Raw genomic sequence first — 23,160 nt, forward strand, 5'->3', positions numbered from 1 at the left:
TCCTAGTGAAAGAATCAGAGGTGCTGACCCAAGCAGAGTTCCCGGAGGCCACTGCCCCAGCGGGGTTCCCGGAGGCCACTGCCCCAGCGGGGTTCCCGGAGGCCACTGCCCCAGCGGGGTTCCCGGAGGTCACTGCCCCGGGTGGGATTCAGAAAGTCACTGCCCCGGGTGGGGTTCAGAAAGTCACTGCCCCGGGTGGGGTTCAGAAAGTCACTGCCCCGGGTGGGGTTCACAGAGTCTCAGCCTCGAGTAAAGTCAATAGTGACCAGGTCCTAGCAAAGCACTCCAGTCAGTCAGATGGGAAGGAAACAGATCCTGACTCTGATATCTCAACATCCATAATCTTTGATGGGGACTTAGCCCAATTTCTGGCACTTTACAAACACTATTACATTATTATGTTGTCTAGACCATTTCTGGGCATCACTTCAGAGAACCTTGTGCTTTATCTGATTTATTCTTTTAGAGGAGAGCCTTTTGAGTGGGCGACCAGCCTAATGAAAGCTGAAGATCCCATTCTTCAGGATCCCCCAGCATTCAGTGATGCAATTATTAAAAGATATGGTTCCAAAGAAATTGGTTCAGGTTCCTCTAAGTCACCCGTCTTGTCTGCTGAGAGTCCACCAAATACTGTAAACTCGGCACAAGAGTCCCAGCCCATTGTTTTGACTGCAGGATGTGCTTTTCTGACTTCTTCTTCTTCTAATAATAGTACTTTGCCAGAAAGTTCAGCTCCCAAGGGTAAGAAACCTGTCTCTGATTTGAACGCAGCCTTGCTGGGTGGTACCATCAGTTCAGACAATGTTTGGGGAATTACCTTGGTCAAACCTAAAGAGCTTTGTAAAAAAAAAGAAGAAAAATAAATAATTTTTGACTCTTGCCTTGATATAAAAAAAAAAAAGATTTTTTTTCCCTTATCTTGTGTCCAGTGGCCACCGTCAGGGGGAGGGCACTGTTACAAGCTGTGGTTGCAGCTTGTTTCTGTTTTCGTGTCTGTTAGACCAGTGTGTCAGGTTTTTTTTTGTATCCCTTGTTTTGGATAGTCTGTATTTTGGGGTCCTTTGACCCCTCCTCAAGGGGGGGGTACTGTTATGAGCCACGGCTGTGGCTCATTCCTGTTTTGCATGTCAGTTAGGTATTTTATGTTATTCTTCTGTTCATGTTCCCCGTGGGTGTCATGGGGTGCTCGGAGCTCACCCTTAAGGAGGGGATACTGTTATGAACCACAGGTAGTGGTTCATTCCTATTTTATGTTTATAAGTTGTTTCGCAGGCCAGGATTTCCCGTTGCTCTGTTTAAGAGTACTCTTGGTTGCTGCCGCTGGTGAGTCTGTGTAATTGCAGCTTGTTCCCATGTGTTCAGCCTCACCTGGCTGCTAATTGCATCTTGTCAGTTTGGAGTCATGCAACAGGGCAGCTGCATGAGATTATTAATTAGACCTCTCTGTTATATGCTGGCTCAGTGCTATTCACAGACGCTGGTGATATTTCTAGGTTTCCAGTCTGCTTGAGTTCTGAGCTTGGTTCCTGCTAGTTCCTGAGCTCCTGTGTAGCAGTGTCAGTCGAGCTGCTTCCTGTGTCGATTCCTGTGTCAGACCCTGTGTCGATTCCTGTGTCTGATCCCGTGTCCTGCCGTGAGGCGTTCCTGTCCTGAGGTCCAGTGGCTTTGCCTGTGCCTGGTCAAGTTTCTGGCTTCTTGGTGTCCACCGGTCTGTCGTTTGGGATTCTGCCTGTCCTCCAGTTCTGAGAGTCTGTGGCCGCAGCATTGGGAGTTCCTGTCCGTTTGCCAGTATTCGTACCGGTTCCGTGAGTAGCGGCTCTGCCGCGTCCGTCGGCCTAGGCCGCTGTATTCCGTTATTATTTCTGTCACTGGTGTTTTGCAGAGGGTTCTGCTTATGCTGTCACTGCCGGTACACAAAAGTATTGTGTCGGTGTGTGGTCAGCATTTCCTTTATTGTTCTTTTCCTTTGGCGGCAAGCCGCACATACATTTCGTTTTAGGCTAGTTAGTAGCCCCTGGCTTTGGTTGTTTCAGTAAGAGGGCCCCTTGTTATCACCCTGTCTCGGTACACTCTTTGTCTCTCATTAAGACCTGAGGGGGCATCGAAGTTGGGCAGACGTAATCCGCCCTTCAAACGCAGCTGCCATGGGCTCAAGCAACCATAGTCTCGCAAGAGTGTACTGACAGCACGGGCGAGACAACGGAGATAGGGTGCCAGGGGCTATTCCCTTTCCATTCCCCTTTCCCAGCGTTACGTCCTGGTGCTCTGGAATCACTTCATAACATCTCCCTTGTTCTGAGCACCAGGAACCTAACATTATCACCAGCCATACCACAAAAAAGAAATAAAAACTTTTTCTTTTTTGGTCCAGTCCAGTGTCTAGTCAAGAATCCAGTCCTGTCTAGAATTCAGTTTGCAGAATCCAGTCCGGTGTTTAGAATCCAGTCCTGTCTAGAATCCTGTGTGCAGAATCCAATCTGGTGATAAAAAATCCAGTCTTGTCTTGTCTAGTTTAAGAATCCTGTCTAGTCTTGTCTGGTCAAAAAAAAAAAAGTCTTGTCTAGTCTTGTCTAGTCTTGTCTTGTCTAGTTTGAAATCCTCCTATGTCTACTATGCAAGCCCTGCAGGCATCTCTCGCAGCCCTGAACTCTGCTTTCAGTGCTTTGAGACCAGAGCGACTAGAAGTTTTGCAGCAATCCCTAAAGCAACTGCAAAATCTTCTGAATAAAATCTTGCTCATCTTGCCAGAAGTCGTTGAGAGTACATCTATATCTAAAGAGACTCTTGTTCACAGTATGGTGACAAGAGAGTCCTCTGGTTTAATTGAAGAGAAAAGGTTTAAAAGTTTTCTGTGGCCCAGGCTCTCAGAAGAGGAGCGTCTGCGTCGCAGAAACTTAAACTTGTGCTTATATTGTGGGGGTTTAGGCCACTATCTGCAGACCTGTGAGTTGCGCAAGCCAAAGTGTGGTGACTAGTCTTGCCCTCTGGCCAAGTTGAGTCAGGATACAAGACCTACTCCTGTCTCTACTGTGGCAGAAGTACTTGTCACACAACCCACACTAAAAAGCTCTCTGTCCTATAATTGGGGTCCTTGGGCAAGGGAGCCCCATTATAGATTCAGGAATCAAAAGAGAATGTTTCTCTCCTCTCTTGAGGTTCCTGTTGAAGCAGAGTTGCAAGCTCCTGGAGTGGTGCCCGATGCCCAGGTTCCTAGAGTGGTGCCCATTGCCCAGGTTCCTGGAGTGGTGCCCGTTGCCCAGGATCTTGGAGTGGTGCCTGTTGCCCAGGTTCCTGGAGTGGTGCCCGTTGCCCAGGGTCCTGGAGTGGTGCCCGTTGCCCAGGGTCCTGGAGTGGTGCCCGTTGCCCAGGGTCCTGGAGTGGTGCCCGATGCCCAGGATCTTGGTGCGGTGCCCGATGCCCAGAGTGCTGGAGCGGTGCCCGATGCCCAGAGTGCTGGAGCGGTGCCCGATGCCCAGAGTGCTGGAACGGTATCCGATGCCCAGAGCGCTGGAGCAGTACCCGATGCTCTAGCTTATAGAGGGACATCAAATATTATAGCTCAGGTTTCCATACCAGAAGGGGTCTCAGAAGCTGTTACCCCAGGTAGGGACTTGAAGAGCGTAACCCCAGAAAGGGTATCTAAAACCATAGTGCTAGAAGAGAACTCGAGAAGCAAAACCCCAGAAGGGATATTTGAAGTAATATCCCCAAGTGGGGTCTCGAGAGACGCAGCCTCTAAGAAGGGTCTAGAGGTTGCTTCCCCAGGAAAGAACTTAAGAGGCGTAGCATTAGTGGAGGTGCTGAAGGTTATAGCTTCAGCAAAAGTCCCGGAAGTCATAGTCCCGGGAGAAGTTTCGATAATTATCGACTCAGAGAGGGAGGCCGATGGCTCGGTCCCAGTGGGGGAGGCTGACGGCTCGGTCCTAGTAAAAGAATCAGAGGTGCTGACCCCAGCGGAGTTCCCGGAGGCCACTGCCCCAGCGGGGTTCCCGGAGGCCACTGCCCCAGCGGGGTTCTTGGAGGCCACTGCCCCAGCGGGGTTCCCGGAGGCCACTGCCCCAGCAGGGTTCCCGGAGGTCACTGCCCCGGGTGGGGTTCAGAAAGTCACTGCCCCGGGTGGGGTTCAGAAAGTCACTGCCCCGGGTGGGGTTCAGAAAGTCACTGCCCCGGGTGGGGTTCACAGAGTCTCAGCCTCGAGTAAAGTCAATAGTGACCTGGTCCTAGCAAAGCACTCCAGTCAGTCAGATGGGAAGGAAACAGATCCTGACTCTGATATCTCAACATCCATAATTTTTGATGGGGACTTAGCCCAATTTCTGGCACTTTACAAACACTATTACATTATTATGTTGTCTAGACCATTTCTGGGCATCACTTCAGAGAACCTTGTGCTTTATCTGATTTATTCTTTTAGAGGAGAGCCTTTTGAGTGGGCGACCAGCCTAATGAAAGCTGAAGATCCCATTCTTCAGGATCCCCCAGCATTCAGTGATGCAATTATTAAAAGATATGGTTCCAAAGAAATTGGTTCAGGTTCCTCTAAGTCACCCGTCTTGTCTGCTGAGAGTCCACCAAATACTGTAAACTCGGCACAAGAGTCCCAGCCCATTGTTTTGACTGCAGGATGTGCTTTTCTGACTTCTTCTTCTTCTAATAATAGTACTTTGCCAGAAAGTTCAGCTCCCAAGGGTAAGAAACCTGTCTCTGATTTGAACGCAGCCTTGCTGGGTGGTACCATCAGTTCAGACAATGTTTGGGGAATTACCTTGGTCAGACCTAAAGAGCTTTGTAAAAAAAAAGAAGAAAAATAAATAATTTTTGACTCTTGCCTTGATATAAAAAAATATATATATTTTTTTTCCCTTATCTTGTGTCCAGTGGCCACCGTCAGGTGGAGGACACTGTTACAAGCTGTGGTTGCAGCTTGTTTCTGTTTTCGTGTCTGTTAGACCAGTGTGTCAGGGTTTTTTTTGTATCCCTTGTTTTGGATAGTCTGTATTTTGGGGTCCTTTGACCCCTCCTCAAGGGGGGGGGGGGTACTGTTATGAGCCACGGCTGTGGCTCATTCCTGTTTTGCATGTCAGTTAGGTATTTTATGTTATTCTTCTGTTCATGTTCCCCGTGGGTGTCATGGGGTGCTCGGAGCTCACCCTTAAGGAGGGGATACTGTTATGAACCACAGGTAGTGGTTCATTCCTATTTTATGTTTATAAGTTGTTTCGCAGGCCAGGATTTCCCGTTGCTCTGTTTAAGAGTACTCTTGGTTGCTGCCGCTGGTGAGTCTGTGTAATTGCAGCTTGTTCCCATGTGTTCAGCCTCACCTGGCTGCTAATTGCATCTTGTCAGTTTGGAGTCATGCAACAGGGCAGCTGCATGAGATTATTAATTAGACCTCCCTGTTATATGCTGGCTCAGTGCTATTCACAGACGCTGGTGATATTTCTAGGTTTCCAGTCTGCTTGAGTTCTGAGCTTGGTTCCTGCTAGTTCCTGAGCTCCTGTGTAGCAGTGTCAGTCGAGCTGCTTCCTGTGTCGATTCCTGTGTCAGTCCCTGTGTCGATTCCTGTGTCTGATCCCGTGTCCTGCCGTGAGGCGTTCCTGTCCTGAGGTCCAGTGGCTTTGCCTGTGCCTGGTCAAGTTTCTGGCTTCTTGGTGTCCACCGGTCTGTCGTTTGGGATTCTGCCTGTCCTCCAGTTCTGAGAGTCTGTGGCCGCAGCATTGGGAGTTCCTGTCCGTTTGCCAGTATTCGTACCGGTTCCGTGAGTAGCGGCTCTGCCGCGTCCGTCGGCCTAGGCCGCTGTATTCCGTTATTATTTCTGTCACTGGTGTTTTGCAGAGGGTTCAGCTTATGCTGTCACCGCCGGTACACAAAAGTATGGTGTCGGCGTGTGGTCAGCATTTCCTTTGTTGTTCTTTTCCTTTGGCGGCAAGCCGCACATACATTTAGTTTTAGGCTAGTTAGTAGCCCCTGGCTTTGGTTGTTTCAGTAAGAGGGCCCCTTGTTATCACCCTGTCTCGGTACACTCTTTGTCTCTCATTAAGACCTGAGGGGGCATCGAAGTTGGGCAGACGTAATCCGCCCTTCAAACGCAGCTGCCATGGGCTCAAGCAACCATAGTCTCGCAAGAGTGTTCTGACAGCACGGGCGAGACAACGGAGATAGGGTGCCAGGGGCTATTCCCTTTCCATTCCCCTTTCCCAGCGTTACGTCCTGGTGCTCTGGACTCACTTCATAACATCTCCCTTGTTCTGAGCACCAGGAACCTAACACATAATATGTTCCTGAGTAGGCAAATCTAAGGATTGTATGAAAGGAGACCAATTAGCATAAAAATTTTCCACATGTTTGCCTATATCAGGGAATGTACTATTTCTATCAAAATAAAGAAGTTGTAATAATTTTAGTTTAAGTTCTTGTAAGGTAGGGGAGGAGGAGGAAATCCAATGAATAAGAATAATTTTCTTTGCAAGTGTCACAATGGTCACCAACAACGGTATATGGGGGGAAAGATCTTGATTAGGGAGCCAGTTTTTGAAATTTGCACATAAGCAAGCTAATGGGTCGGGGAGAACGTGTGTGGAAAATAGAGAATTTAGATAGACAATCACCTTATTCCTGAAACGCCTAATCTTACCGCACTCCCAAAAACAGTGGAAAAAAGTAGCGTGTGAGCAATGACATTTCAAACAAGCAGCAGATGTATTTGGTGTCATATGTTGTCTTTGTGCAGGGGAAATGTAGGCTCTGTGTAAAGTTTTCCAGTGCACTTCTTAGAGATAGGAGGATTTCAAAAATGTAAGGGTTTTATGGCAAGGTTTAGTGAGAACTAAGGGGGAATCAATGTCAGAGATATCAACTTGCCAAGTTGACGCCAGTGATTGCCATGGTTTCGTGATAGAGGTAGGCAAAAGGGCAGAATAAAGAAGTTTAGGACGGTAGGGGATAGTGTTAAGAAGGCGTAAAAGAGAGTTAATAGAGTCAGTAGAATTTAGAGACCTAGTATTATAGTCCAAGGAGAGAACATAATGTCGTGTTTGTAGAAACATGAAAAAATTAGAAGTATGTAAAAGGAATTGTTTCTGAAGAGTAGAGAAAGTCAGTATATGTCCTCCAGGGTCAAAGACTTGTGAGGTAAGAGATAAATCCTTGTCCTTCCAGGAGAGGAAGATTGGATTATAAAGTGAGGGGGAAAATGAGGGGTTACCCCAAAGTGTGTTGTATGGAGAAGAAGACGGATTTCTCGCTAGTTTTTTATTAATAGTTAGCCACGCTGAGTAAGTGTCATGGAACAATATGTGATGTAGAATGTGAGTGGGAATATCAGATTTCTTGGAATGAAGAAGAGCGCTAGGAGAGTATGGACTAAAGAGAGCTGTGTCTAAGGAGTAAGAAATGTAGGAGGATTTAGAAAGCAACCAATCTGAAATATACCTAAAATGAGTAGCTAGAGTATATCGTTTTAGATTTGGAAGGGACATACCTCCTTGAGATCGATGAGTCTGTAGTTTATGAAAAGCAATTCGGGGTCATTTATTTTGCCATAAAAATTTTGAGGTAAGCTGATCAAAACGTTTCAAATCAGAGGTAGAAAGACCAATCGGTAACATTTGTAATAAGTAAAAAAAATTTGGAAAGATAATGCATTTAACAACTGCTACCCTCCCCAGAATAGAAAGTGGGAGATTCATCCAGGAATCATAGAGTGAAAATATTTTCGATAGGGTCGTTGTTTAATTAAGTTTATATAAAGAAGAAAGATCAGAAGGAATGCGTAGACCTAAATATTTAATATCTGTTTTGATTAAAGATAAAGAGAAAGAATCAGAGGGAAACTGTGTGACAGTATCGGGGTCATTAATTGTCAGAATTTCTGATTTAGAGGTATTTATCTTGAATCCTGCTTGGGTGCCAAAATTAGATATTAGAGAAAATAGTGAGGGTAGCGAGGTAGAAGGATTAGACAAAAATAGTAAAAGATCGTCTGCATAAAGGGCAAGTTTTAGTGCGATATTTCCGATTAGAACACCTTGGATGTTAGGAGAGTTCCTGATAGAGATTGCCAAAGGTTCAATAGCTATAGCGAAAAGTAAAGGTGAAAGAGGGCAGCCCTGACGAGTGCCCCGAGATATAGCAAAGGGAGCAGATAATTGTCCATTGCAGTGGAGTTGAGAGATGGGTGAGGTGTATAGGGTTTGTATAATAGAGATAAAGGGTGAGGAATAACCAAAAAGTTGCAGAGATTTAAAAAGATGAGACCAAGTCAGAAGATCAAACGCTTTTTCTGCGTCTAAAGCTAGGACTACATTGTGAGCAGGTGAGGGATATGTTTTTAAGTGTTGAATTATAGAGAGAACTTTACATTCATTAGTTACATAATGGCGACCACAAATAAAACCAGATTGGTCTGGGTGAATTATGTGAGGAAGAGAAAATTTAAGACGATCGGCTATGATTTTTGTAAAAATTTTATAATCTAAATTTAAGAGAGAGATTGGGCGATAAGAGCTTGGAAGAGAGGGATCACGGCCTGGTTTTAGAAGAACCTTTATTATAGCATTGTTAAAGTATAAGGGTAGAGTCTCCGAATTAATTATGGAGTTATACATTGCCAGAAGGTGCTTATCAATTTTGTCCAATAATAATTTGTAGAATTCACTAGAAAAACCGTCAGGCCCAGGGGCTTTATTGGGTTTCAAATGAGTAATAGTATAGCGAACTTCTTCAAAAGTAATAGGATTAGCGAGAGAATCAAGAAAGTCGGAAGGTATTTGAGGTAGTTGAGGGAAAGACCAGGATTGAAGGAGTTCATCGGGGGGGAAGTGTTGTCAGAATATAAAGATTCATAAAATGATTTCATGATGTTAGCAATACATTGGGGGTCATTAGTTAGGGAGCCATCAGGGAGTTTTAAAGGGTGTACTATCATAGGAGGAGAAGTACCTTTCAGAATATTAGTAAGGAGCTTACCTATTTTATTTCCAAATTTATGAAAACGAAAGTCAACTTTGAATTTATATTTATCTCCCATCGCAGAGAGAAATTCATTGAATTGAAGTTTTATCGTTAAGTACGTAGATTTCGTGGATGGTGAGGGGCGGGATTTGAAAACTTGATAAGCTTCAGAAAGGGAGAGTTGCATTTCTAGGTAGGATTGAGCATATTTCTTCTTTAAAGCAGTAGAATATGAGATAATGTCACCTCTAATTACTGATTTAGCTGTTTGCCAAAACAAAGGGGGGTTTGTTTCAGAGTGTTGTTTGTTTGAAAAGTAAAAAGAAACCCAAGCCCCTTGTAAGAAATCACAAAACTTCGCGGAATTAGATAAATGAGATGGAAATCTCCATTGGGGAATCGAGGTGTGTTTAGGTAGTAATATGAAAGAGAACCAAATCAATGCGTGGTCAGAAATAAAAATAGGTTCGATAACCGTATTCGTTACTGTTGGGAATAGATGTTGTGATATAAATACATAGTCAATTCTAGAGAACGTGTCGTGAGCGGAGGAATGACAAGAGAATTCCCTGTCGATAGGATGAAGTGCACGCCATATATCAACTAATTGTAAACTGTCAGAGAAATGGGGTACTCCAAGTTTGGGAAGGTGTTGGGGTGTCTTAGAAGTGTTGGAACGGTCTAAGTATGTAGAAGAGACTAAGTTTAAATCACCACACACAATAAGATTATCAGCGGTGTAGGGAGTTAGTTTAGCCAGGAGCTTCTGAAAAAAAGATTTGTTATAAATGTTTGGGGCATATATGTTGCAAAGGGTAAAGACTCGTGAGTTAATAGAAAGTTTGACAATTAGAAAACGGCCATTAGGGTCTATATCAGATGTAAGAACTTGAATGTTGAGGTAACGTTTTGCTAATAGAACAACGCCCCTAGACTTGGAGTTGAATGGGGCAGCCGCTATGAGGGACCAGTGCGACACCTGCAATTTCATGGATTCCTGTTGTGTTAGGTGAGTTTCCTGTAAAAAAGCAATGTTAATGTTCGTCTTGGTTAAGTACATAATAATTTTACGGCGTTTAGCCGGAGAGTTAACACCACCAACATTGAGCGTGCCAATTTTTAGGTCAGCCATTCATAAACCATAAATGGGTATAAAAGAAGTAACAATGTGTTAGTAACAACGATATCATAGATCAGAAATGAAAAATGGGAAATGGGGATAGGAGGGGGAGGGACATAGGAATAATGCAGGTGCGCATGATGAAATGAGATGGTTGTTTGACAAGCAAACAAACTTCCGAGTAGTAAATAAAAGACATAAACAGAAATTAAGCTCTGCATAAATTCTAATCCGGTGCAATACCCCAGATAACTCCCCGACAATGGTATCTGGGTAATATTGAACATAAAAATATAGTTGAATTATGCTAACAGTGACACAGAAAACAATGTAGGATAGTATGCAAAACACAGCACATGGAAATAAACAACACTAGGTTGAAATGTAAGTCATAAGGACAAACGAATATCAGTACAACAAAGAAGCCCACATAGGCTACAATTTACTCCAAATATGGTATTCAGGTGAGTGAAGCGTGAGAAATACCAACAATGAGTCCTAATGAAACAGATAATATCAAAATGGAACCATGTTTATACTCCTATTATCTTGGAAAGCAAAACAAAGAGAGAAGGATAAAGGCCCTAGATCAAAACTATAAATCAGGTATTTGTCTTAGTGATGGCATCAGTAATGTCCGTGTGGTCATCCGTGGACTCCTCCTGAAGATACGCAGCTGCATCTTCCGGGTTGGTAAAGTCTAAATGCTTATCTCCATCATAGATCCGAAGCTTAGCCGGATAGAGCATGGAAAATCTACGTTTGACTGAAACCAGTTTCGTGCAAATGGGATTGAAGGCCTTTCGAGCTCTCGTCAGCTCAGCAGAAAAGTCTTGAAATATAAGCAAACGGTTATTCTCCCAATGAAGGGATCGAAGCTTTCTAGACGCAGTCCAGAAGGCGACTTTGTGGAGATAGTTGAGGCACCTAAATAAAGTGACATGTGGACGGCCATTGGGAGAACGAGGAGGAGGACCTACTCGATGTACACGTTCAATTACTAGATCTTTACAAGATTCAGTGATACTGAGTAAGTCGGGTAGAGTAGATCGTACAAACTGAGTGAGATCATCTCCCTTGACAGATTCTGGCAAGCCAACCAGCCTAATGTTATTTCTTCTGGACCTATTTTCTGCGTCGTCCAGTTTCATCCAGAGCTGATAATTTTCTTTTTCAAGGCGTTTAATATTTCCTTGAACATCTGCCATATCATGACAAAGACCTCCAATTCTATTCTCATTAACGGAGACTTTATGGGAAAGGTGTTGCAGTTGAAGAGAGATATCTGATACTGCTTTAGATAGTAATGGTGACATGGCTTGCTTTATGGCTTCTGTCAAATCTGCATAAGTTATTGGTAAGTTAGGAGACCGGTCTGACATTGGTGTGCATACTAGAGACGATGATGCAATTAATTTTTTGGGAGCTGGAGAGGAAGGGGGAGTACTAATACCTGGAGCCATAGTTGTATTAGCTCTCCTTTTTTCCTGTCTAACAGGTAGGGAAGAAGCAGAGGCTTTAACCGGAGTGCTGGGGGACAAGAAACGGTCCATCAGCAGCAGTAGAGTGTGAGGAGAAGGAGATTTGGGCGACTGTGAGGATTTTCTGTATCATGTGCAGGGGGTAATGGAGTTACGCTGGATAATACTTAAAGAAAAGATTTCTGGTAAATGTTCAATACTCAGTGCAGCCCAGCGGTTTTACTGTGTGTGATAAGCAATTAGACACTGTACCTTATGTAGGTATCATCACGGAGCCGTTAACCCGACTGGCAGATGGCTATTTACACTGTCCGTGTCTCACTGAATCTTCGTTAGCAGGTCCGGGCACTCTGATGCGTTAATCTTAAGTGGCTGCGCTGATGATCACCCCCGGCCAATCAGCTCCCTTGGACACATTAAAAAGACTGGCTTGGAGGGGGGACATAGTAGGGGAGGAGCTAGTCACATTGCTAATATTTAAAGTGCCAGCTCCCAGTTGCTACCTACTATATCCCCACTGTAACTGCTCTCCAGTGTCCCCTAGTGGATGAAGGAGAAAAAGGAAAAATAATGATTACAATATGTAATCCTAGTGTGATTTTTTTTTTTTAACAAAGAGATTGAAAGTTCTGAGGTGGATGTACCTAGCACCCCGTATTTAAGAATGCTTGGGGACAATGAAGAATCCAGCACCATCCCTGTGACTACACTGACAGAAGAAACTAGCACGACAGCCACATACCCAGGCTACAAGGAGGCGCAGCAGGAATCGAAAAAACACAGAGGATGAAGAGGACCTCATATTTGACCAACTGAAATGGTCACTAGCAAAACCACCTGACCGTTTTGATCAGCTTGCTGTCTACGTGGAAACTCGATGAGAGAACTGGCCCCCGAACAGACCCTCCAGTCTGAAAGTCTAATGTGGGAAACCATATACAAAGCACGGCAAGGACTCCTCAGCAGTCACACCACTTTGACCGAAACTTCCACCCAACCTCAACCTATTCCTCCCACCCAACCCCAACCTATTCCTCCCACCCAACCCCAACCTATTCCTCCCACCCCCAACCTATTCCTCCCACCCAACCCCAACCTGTTCCTCCCACCCAACCCCAACCTATTCCTCCCACCCAACCCCAACCTGTTCCTCCCACCCAACCCCAACCTATTCCTCCCACCCAACCCCAACCTGTTCCTCCCACCCAACCCCAACCTGTTTCTCCCACCCAACCCCAACCTGTTCCTACCGCCAAACCCCTGCCTACCCCCCCACCCCCCCACCCACCTGCTCCTCTGCTAGATTATTCATCTTGGTAAATATCAAATAATTCCAAATAAATATGGTGCGGTATGGGTATATGGTGTGTTGTTTGCAGATTTTTGACGGCTGGATACACACATGCTGTAAAGTGCATAGTCATGGGGCCGGGACCATTGATTCTGCACTTTACAGCATGTGTGTATTCTCCGATGCAAATCTGCAAACAAAACACTGCATACCCCACCCAGCTTTGGTGTGTGTGTGTGTGTGTGTGTGTGTGTGTGTGTGTGTGTGTGTGTGTATGAATGTGTATGTATATATATATATATATATACACACACACACACACATATATATATACCATATAAATTGACCGGCACTCCACTTAAGCAACGTGCTACCTGGGTGCCCTCCCTAGGATCGGATAGACATATATATATATATATATATATATATATTGCACCATGTTTCTTGGTAATTATACAACGTTTTTTATATTTCTCTTTATATTTCAAGTATTTCATGCCAAATTGGCAATACAATACATGTTTGTTAAGGAAAAAAAACAACACACTTTTACTTTAGTTAAATAGTAAAACTGTTTATATAAACAGGTGTGGTGTATATTTACTTTTAAAAACTGGTTCTGCAGCAACTTGACGATAACCTTGCAGGTCTCAGGGATGATACGTCCCAAAGCCTGTGCAGAGATGAAGGCCCCGAACATCAGATCCTCCAGGGACCCCCCCCCCCCCCCCCCCTGTAGCCAGGAACCTCAGGGTAGCCACCAGCCTCTCAGCAGGGATGGCCCTCCGCAGCTTGGTATGTTGCCTCTCAATGTAGGGAGTCACCAGGCCCAGCAACTCCTGGAAGGTAGCATCATCCATTTGCAGTTAGTTGAGATACTCTTCAGGGTTGTTCTCCCTAATTTTGGTCAGAAGCAACATGTGAGAGAGAGTTCCCCTCTTCAGCAGCCATTCCTTGGTCCAGCAGGATCTCACCCTCTTCCGTTGCTGATCCCTCTCACGTCTCAACTTCAGAAAGCCATAGGCTTGCAGTAGTTGATAGCGATAAGGATCCATCACAGAACAGGATAAAGAGCACTTTGTTCAGGAAAAGCAAACAAAGCAAAGCACGCATAGGTGTGCGCAGGGGGGGTGCCTGGTGCGCACAGGCACCCCCTAATGTCTGGCACCCCATTCTCACATGCCTGATGCAGCGATCGCCGAGCAGGCTGATTACTGTCCCCTCTGTACTGCACCCTGTCAGGACTGCATTACTGACCGTACGCCTGGGTTAATCAAGGGTGCCACTGACACCGTCTTTCAAATTCCCAGCTCCACCTCCATGTACAAAAACAGTGTGATGTGACGTGATTACGTCATGCTGCTCGCCAGCCCACCCGTCACACCCGGCACACGCCCACCTCTCTCCTTCTATGCTATGCCAACGCCAACCACTGATGAGGATCAGTATGCAGCCAGCGTTCCTCTTAGGAAGACAAATTCAATACTGGCAGACGGCCGTCAGCAGCATTGACACGTCACTCGTTTTTCCAGCAGCAGCAGCAGTACTAGTCTGCGACTGTCACTGTCAGCTTATTTACTGACTTGTAAGTAAGTTGCTGCAGCTTGCAGGGGAAAGAGAGGGGGAGCCAGACCAGGCTGAGGAGGAGCAGTGTAATTGCAGTGAGTGCCATCAGGGGTGTTTGGTGCACACCACAACATCTGACAATGTATCTGCTTTATTAGGATTGGTACAAAGGTGGATATTTTATATGCGTTGACCATCAAAAGATGGTGCTAGACATGCCCAAAAGGTGGTGCTAGACACACCCCTCCGACGGTGCACCCCCTAATAAAATGTGCTACGCACGCCAGTGAAAGCACGGTAGCAATGTGGAACGCTCAGCAGGTATAAACCAGTCTCACTAATTACAGAGCAGAGCGTGGCGCCTGCTTTATATAGTTATAGCACTGTTTAGGTCCCCCGTCCCCCCACCCTAGCACCCTGAAGGCCATCCCAGCAGATATATCGCATGGTACATGTGTATGCACTGCGATAAATAGCAAGCGAGTTGTCGCCACTTGATAAATCGTATGCGATAAATCGCATGTAAAAATGGCACATCAAGTACCAAATTGGATGAAACTCCCAGGCAGCTGCTGGGGGAGTTCAAGGGAAATTGGATACAAATAGTGATGAGCGGGTTCGGTTCCTCGTAAACCGAACCCCCCCCCCGAACTTCACCCATTTTACACGGGTCCGAGGCATACTCGGATTCTCCCGTATGGCTCGGTTAACCCGAGCGCGCCCGAAAGTCATCATCCCGCGGTCGGATTCTCACGAGATTCATATTCTATATAAGGAGCCGAGCGTCGCCGCCATTTTCACTCGTGCATTGGAAATGTTAGAGAGAGGACGTGGCTGGCGTCCTCTCAGTTTATTAATGTTGCTGCAAATATTTGTGCTTATTGCTTAATTGTGGGGACTGGGGAGCAGCTGTATTATATAGGAGGAGTACAGTGCAGAGTTTTGCTGATCAGTGACCACCAGTTTTATCCGTTCTCTGCCTGAAAAACGCTCCATATCTGTGCTCAGTGTGCTGCATATATCTGTGCTCACACTGCTTTATTGTGGGGACTGGGGACCAGCAGTATTATATAGGAGGAGTACAGTGCAGAGTTTTGCTGACAGTGACCACCAGTATATATAGCAGTACGGTACGGAAGGCCACTGCTCTACCTACCTCTGTGTCGTCAAGTATACTATCCATCTAGATTCTATACCTGTGGTGCATTTTAGTTTTGCAGTTTGCTGACAGTGACCACCAGTATATATAGCAGAACGGTACGGAAGGCCACTGCTCTACCTACCTCTGTGTCGTCAAGTATACTATCCATCTAGATTCTATACCTGTGGTGCATTTTAGTTTTGCAGTTTGCTGACAGTGACCACCAGTATATATAGCAGTACGGTACGGAAGGCCACTGCTCTACCTACCTCTGTGTCGTCAAGTATACTATCCATCTAGATTCTATACCTGTGGTGCATTTTAGTTTTGCAGTTTGCTGACAGTGACCACCAGTATATATAGCAGTACGGTACGGAAGGCCACTGCTCTACCTACCTCTGTGTCGTCAAGTATACTATCCATCTAGATTCTATACCTGTGGTGCATTTTAGTTTTGCAGTTTGCTGACAGTGACCACCAGTATATATAGCAGTACGGTACGGAAGGCCACTGCTCTACCTACCTCTGTGTCGTCAAGTATACTATCCATCTAGATTCTATACCTGTGGTGCATTTTAGTTTTGCAGTTTGCTGACACAGTGACCACCAGTATATATAGCAGTACGGTACGGAAGGCCACTGCTCTACCTACCTCTGTGTCATCAAGTATGCTATCCATCTAGATTCTATACCTGTGGTGCATTTTAGTTTTGCAGTTTACTGACAGTGACCACCAGTATATATAGCAGTACGGTACGGAAGGCCACTGCTCTACCTACCTCTGTGTCGTCAAGTATACTATCCATCTAGATTCTATACCTGTGGTGCATTTTAGTTTTGCTGTTTGCTGACAGCGACCACCAGTATATATAGCAGTACGGTACGGAAGGCCACTGCTCTACCTACCTCTATGTCGTCAAGTATACTATCCATCCATATCTGTGGTGCATTTCAGTTGTGCGCAGTATATATAGTAGTAGGCCATTGCTATTGATATTGGCATATAATTCCACACATTAAATAATGGAGAACAAAAATGTGTAGGTTAAAATAGGGAAAGATCAAGATCCACTTCCACCTTGTGCTGAAGCTGCTGCCACTAGTCATGGCCGAGACGATGAAATGCCATCAACGTCGTCTGCCAAGGCTGAGGCCCAATGTCATAGTAAAGAGCATGTAAAATCCAAAAAACAAAAGTTCAGTAAAATGACCCAAAAATCAAAACTGAAAGCGTCTGATGAGAAGCGTAAACTTGCCAATATGCCATTTACGACACGGAGTGGCAAGGAAATGCTGAGGCCCTGGCCTATGTTCATGGCTAGTGGTTCAGCTTCACATGAGGATGGAAGCACTCATCCTCTCGCTAGAAAAATGAAAAGACTTAAGCTGGCAAAAGCACAGCAAAGAACTGTGCGTTCTTCTAAATCACAAATCCCCAAGGAGAGTCCAATTGTGTCGGTTGCGATGCCTGACCTTCCCAACACTGGACGGGAAGAGCTTGCGCCTTCCACCATTTGCACGCCCCCTGCAAGTGCTGTAAGGAGCACCCGCAGTCCAGTTCCTGATAGTCAAATTGAAGATGTCACTGTTGAAGTACACCAGGATGAGGATATGGGTGTTGCTGGCGCTGGGGAGGAAATTGACAAGGAGGATTCTGATGGTGAGGTGGTTTGTTTAAGTCAGGCACCCGGGGAGACACCTGTTGTCCGTGGGACGAATATGGCCATTGACATGCCTGGTCAAAATACAAAAAAAATCACCTCTTCGGTGTGGAATTATTTCAACACAAATGCGGACAACAGGTGTCCAGCCGTGTGTTGCCTTTGTCAAGCTGTAATAAGTAGGGGTAAGGACGTTAACCACCTAGGAACATCCTCCCTTATACGTCACCTGGACCGCATTCATCAGAAGTCAGTGACAAGTTCAAAAACTTTGGATGACAGCGAAAGCAGTCCACTGACCACTAAATCCCTTCCTCTTGTAACCAAGCTCCTGCAAACCACACCACCAACTCCCTCAGTGTCAATTTCCACCTTACACAGGAAAGCCAATAGGTCTGCAGGCCATGTCACTGGCAAGTCTGACGAGTCCTCTCCTGCCTGGTATTTCTCCGATGCATCCTTGAGTGTAACGCCTACTGCTGCTGGCGCTGCTGTTGTTGCTGCTGGGAGTCGATTGTCATCCCAGAGGGGAAGTCGGAAGACCACTTGTACTACTTCCAGTAAGCAATTGACTGTCCAACAGTCCTTTGCGAGGAAGATGAAATATCACAGCAGTCATCCTGCTGCAAAGCGGATAATTCAGGTCTTGTCAGCCTGGGTGGTGAGAAACGTGTGTCCGGTATCCACCGTTAATTCACAGGCAACTAGAGACTTGATTGAGGTACTGTGTCCCCGGTACCAAATACCATCTAGGTTCCATTTCTCTAGGCAGGCGATACCGAAAATGTACACAGACGTCAGAAAAAGAGTCACCAGTATCCTAAAAAATGCAGTTGTACCCAATGTCCACTTAACCACGGACATGTGGACAAGTGGAGCAGGGCAGACTCAGGACTATATGACTGTGACAGCCCACTGGGTAGATGTATTGCCTCCCGCTGCAAGAACAGCAGCGGCGGCATCAGTAGCAGCATCTCGCAAACGCCAACTCGTTCCTAGGCAGGCTACGCTTTGTATCACCGCTTTCCATAAGAGACACACAGCTAACAACCTCTTACGGAAACTGAGGAACATCATTGTAGAATGGCTTACCCCAATTGGACTCTCCTGGGGATTTGTGACATCGGACAATGCCACCAATATTGTGTGTGCATTACATCTGGGGAAATTCCAGCACGTCCCATGTTTTGCACATACATTGAATTAGGTGGTGCAGAATTATTTAAAAAACGACAGGGGCGTGCAATTGCCGAAGAATTGCAGGCCACTTTCGGCATTCAGCCACCGCGTGCCGAAGACTGGAGCACCAGCAAACAGTCCTGAACCTGCCCTGCCATCATCTGAAGCAAGAGGTGGTAACGAGGTGGAATTCAACCCTCTATATGCTTCAGAGGATGGAGGAGCAGCAAAAGGCCATTCAACCCTATACTTCTGCCCATGATATAGGCAAAGGAGGGGGAATGCACCTGACTCAAGCGCAGTGGAGAATGATTTCAACGTTGTGCAAGGTTCTGCAACCCTTTGAACTTGCCACACGTGAAGTCAGTTCAGACACTGCCAGCCTGAGTCAGGTCATTCCCCTCATCAGGCTTTTGCAGAAGAAGCTGGAGACATTGAAGGAGGAGCTAAAACAGAGCGATTCCGCTAGGCATGTGGGACTTGTGGATGGAGCCCTTAATTCGCTTAACCAGGATTCACGTGTGGTCAATCTGTTGAAATCAGAGCACTACATTTTGGCCACCAGGCTCGATCCTAGATTTAAAACTTACGTTGTATCTCTCTTTCCAGCAGACACAAGTCTGCAGAGGTTGAAAGACCTGATGGTGAGAAAATTGTCAAGTCAAGCGGAACGTGACCCGTCAACAGCTCCTCCTTCACATTCTCCCGCAACTGGGGGTGCGAGGAAAAGGCTAAGAATTCTGAGCCCACCCGCTGGCGGTGATGCAGAGCAGTCTGGAGCGAGTGCTGACATCTGGTCCGGACTGAAGGACCTGCCAACGATTACTGACATGTCGTCTACTGTCACTGCATATGATTCTGTCACCATTGAAAGAATGGTGGAGGATTATATGAGTGACCGCATCCAAGTAGGCACGTCAGACAGTCCGTACGTATACTGGCAGGAAAAAGAGGCAATTTGGAGGCCCTTGCACAAAACAATATTACAGAAATTTACACCTGGCGCTGTCACCTTACAAGGTGAAAGCAGCTAGTCTCGGGGGACTGATCCCAGTTCTCCCAAAGATATATAAAAAAGAATCAAAGAAATGAGACAGCGCTATTCACTTTGTATAGAACCTTTTTGTTCACTTTTTTATATATATATGTAAAAATACAGCATAAAAATATATACAATATCTAAATATATAGTGCAAATTTTATACAATAGCACCGGCCGGTACTAATATTAATCTTATTCAAGAATTAGTAATTATTAAAAACATCTGCTATACCAAAGCTAAATATTTCCACAATGAAACAGCTTTTTAACACCTGTGATAAAGGACTCTATGTCCCTTTAAAGAGAGTTCTTTTATAGAGTCTCTGTATCACAGTGGTTAATCAAAAAACAGATAAATCAATTTCTCAATCTAATATCAACACGATGTAAATCCGCTACAGCAATTTATCAATATTGTTGCCCTAGCTATAAACATTGATTAATCCTAGCAGGCAATATGTTAAACCATTTAAAAATGTAATCAACGACACAATGTTAATTTATAGTCAGCTGTTTTACGATCTATCCAGCAAGATGTAATTATCAAATGTGTCACCTCCTTTATAATGGTTAGAGTCCATATAATTCAACACAGTCACCTGTTATAGATTGGTATGGTTAAACCCACTGATGGATCTCTTTTATGATGATTACCGTCCATACATATTAAGCAATTTTGGTTGTTACAATCTATAAGGTGGTTGATAATTCCGTTGTTAAATATTTGATTAAATGAAAAAATTGAAAAAAACGGCTCCTTGATATATAATTGAGAGTTTAATACTTGATCAGTATTGGTTAGAGATTCAGCTGCTATTTTGGATATAATTATAATGATATATTGTAGCTGTTTATACTCAGAGGGTCCCAAATTTCACCTAGAGTGCCGTGTATTAAGCACTCAGATATGTACCTTTCCTCAAAATGCTGTAGGCATGGCAGCCGCTCCAACGAGGATTAGTGGTGATAGGGATCCACGCAGCACTCTCCGGTATTAAGCTTCTCTCCTTAGTATAGCTTGAAAAACAGACACACTTTAAACAGCTCCAGCGGCAGCTGTATATATTGCTGCTCGTCCCAGCAACAGCCTCTACTTTCCGCTCTCTATTCCACAGCATACGCTGATGAGAGCCCTTCAGCCAGCCACATATGCAGTAGCGCAGTAAGGTGTGGAGTATCTGTATTGATCTCCCGAGTCTCCAAACGCGTTTCTCCGTCTACCCTCCGGCTTCGATGGCTTCCTCAGTGTAAGAATAAATTATCACCATTCATTCATCCTTAAATACCGGATCTCCGGTTTTGCACATGCTCACTAGCATATATGTTACAAGCCTCATTTGCATCTATTTTAAACGGACACACTATATCCTCTATCATCTTAATTACGTCTATTTATATAACTTAAAGAAGGACATTTTTATTTTCCACAATGTGGGATAAAAGACTTACTCCCAATAAGAATTAATAAATAAACAAATAAATAAAAAATATAATAAATAATATAATAAATAAAAAACAAATTAAGGCACTCCTGACTCGCATCTACACAGTGAAATTGTAGCAATTCAATCCCTATATATAATTTTTATTATACATAATTTCTTAGACCCTATATAAATTTAAGTCCAAGAATTTTTATTTTTATTTTCATTATTATTTATATTTATATTTATTTCTCCCCAATTATAGGCCATCATATATCTGCTTATTATCTATCAATCCATTCATAAATTTAGATTCTTGATGCGACTTCTATATCGATTCCCCATGATATATATATATATACACAGGAATTGTCATATTTTATTATAAATTTCTGAATGTATTAATTTATGACAAGGATTAAGCCCATGATTTTATATATCTATGGCATAAAATTAACCCCACAATTTCACTGTATATTTCAATGTAAATTAATATTTTTTCATCATAGACTAAGCCCGTGGTCATCACCATTAAATCCATCTATATACTACAACATCACATAACTATATAACTATTTGTAGTGTATAAATATACTCATATAATAATAATCCAACACACTCAGCATACTTGGCATCTTTATCCTATCATAGCCATTGAATCATTTTCTGAAGAAAACTAGATTTAATTTAACAATTTTATTATTATTACTCCACTCAATCTAGATTCCATTAAGTTCAACTGTATCGTTTAATCCATTTGGCACAAGAGTATCCATTTTGTATATCCAATATGCCTCTCTTCTACATAATCGATTAAATCGATCCCCTCCCCTTGCTGTATTTTTAATTTGTTCTACTGCTACCATAGTACAATTATCAAAGTTATTAGACTGACAATATGCAACATGGCTGGACAATGGATGTTTTGCTCCTTTTAAAACATTTCTTCTGTGTTCCATATATCTAATATGCATAGTACGTATAGTTCTCCCAATATATTGTCTACCACATTTACATGTAATCAAATATATAATATATGTCGAATTACAATTAAGGAATTCTTTTATCTGGAATACCTCACTAGTATTATTTGAAATATATGTTGTTTGTTTCCTAGATGTATTTTTACATGATAGGCAATTAGGTTTACCACATTTATGAAATCCAGGTGGTTTTACAGGTATCCACATGTTAGTTTTAGATTCCATTACCCCTCTTTTGAAATGGCTTGGTACCAAAATAGAACGCTGGTACCAATATAATAGCTGTGCACATCAGATCCAACAAACTATCAAACGGAATATGTCCTTATTGATGCTAGATGAAGTTCTCAAACCACAATTAGATCAGAGAGGAGGTATGATTTTTCGTAGGGCTGAAAACTTGCGTTCTATTTTGGTACCAAGCCATTTCAAAAGAGGGGTAATGGAATCTAAAACTAACATGTGGATACCTGTAAAACCACCTGGATTTCATAAATGTGGTAAACCTAATTGCCTATCATGTAAAAATACATCTAGGAAACAAACAACATATATTTCAAATAATACTAGTGAGGTATTCCAGATAAAAGAATTCCTTAATTGTAATTCGACATATATTATATATTTGATTACATGTAAATGTGGTAGACAATATATTGGGAGAACTATACGTACTATGCATATTAGATATATGGAACACAGAAGAAATGTTTTAAAAGGAGCAAAACATCCATTGTCCAGCCATGTTGCATATTGTCAGTCTAATAACTTTGATAATTGTACTATGGTAGCAGTAGAACAAATTAAAAATACAGCAAGGGGAGGGGATCGATTTAATCGATTATGTAGAAGAGAGGCATATTGGATATACAAAATGGATACTCTTGTGCCAAATGGATTAAACGATACAGTTGAACTTAATGGAATCTAGATTGAGTGGAGTAATAATAATAAAATTGTTAAATTAAATCTAGTTTTCTTCAGAAAATGATTCAATGGCTATGATAGGATAAAGATGCCAAGTATGCTGAGTGTGTTGGATTATTATTATATGAGTATATTTATACACTACAAATAGTTATATAGTTATGTGATGTTGTAGTATATAGATGGATTTAATGGTGATGACCACGGGCTTAGTCTATGATGAAAAAATATTAATTTACATTGAAATATACAGTGAAATTGTGGGGTTAATTTTATGCCATAGATATATAAAATCATGGGCTTAATCCTTGTCATAAATTAATACATTCAGAAATTTATAATAAAATATGACAATTCCTGTGTATATATATATATATCATGGGGAATCGATAT

Source organism: Pseudophryne corroboree, chromosome 9, assembly GCF_028390025.1.
Source record: "Pseudophryne corroboree isolate aPseCor3 chromosome 9, aPseCor3.hap2, whole genome shotgun sequence".
NCBI classification, from domain to species: Eukaryota; Metazoa; Chordata; class Amphibia; order Anura; family Myobatrachidae; genus Pseudophryne; species Pseudophryne corroboree.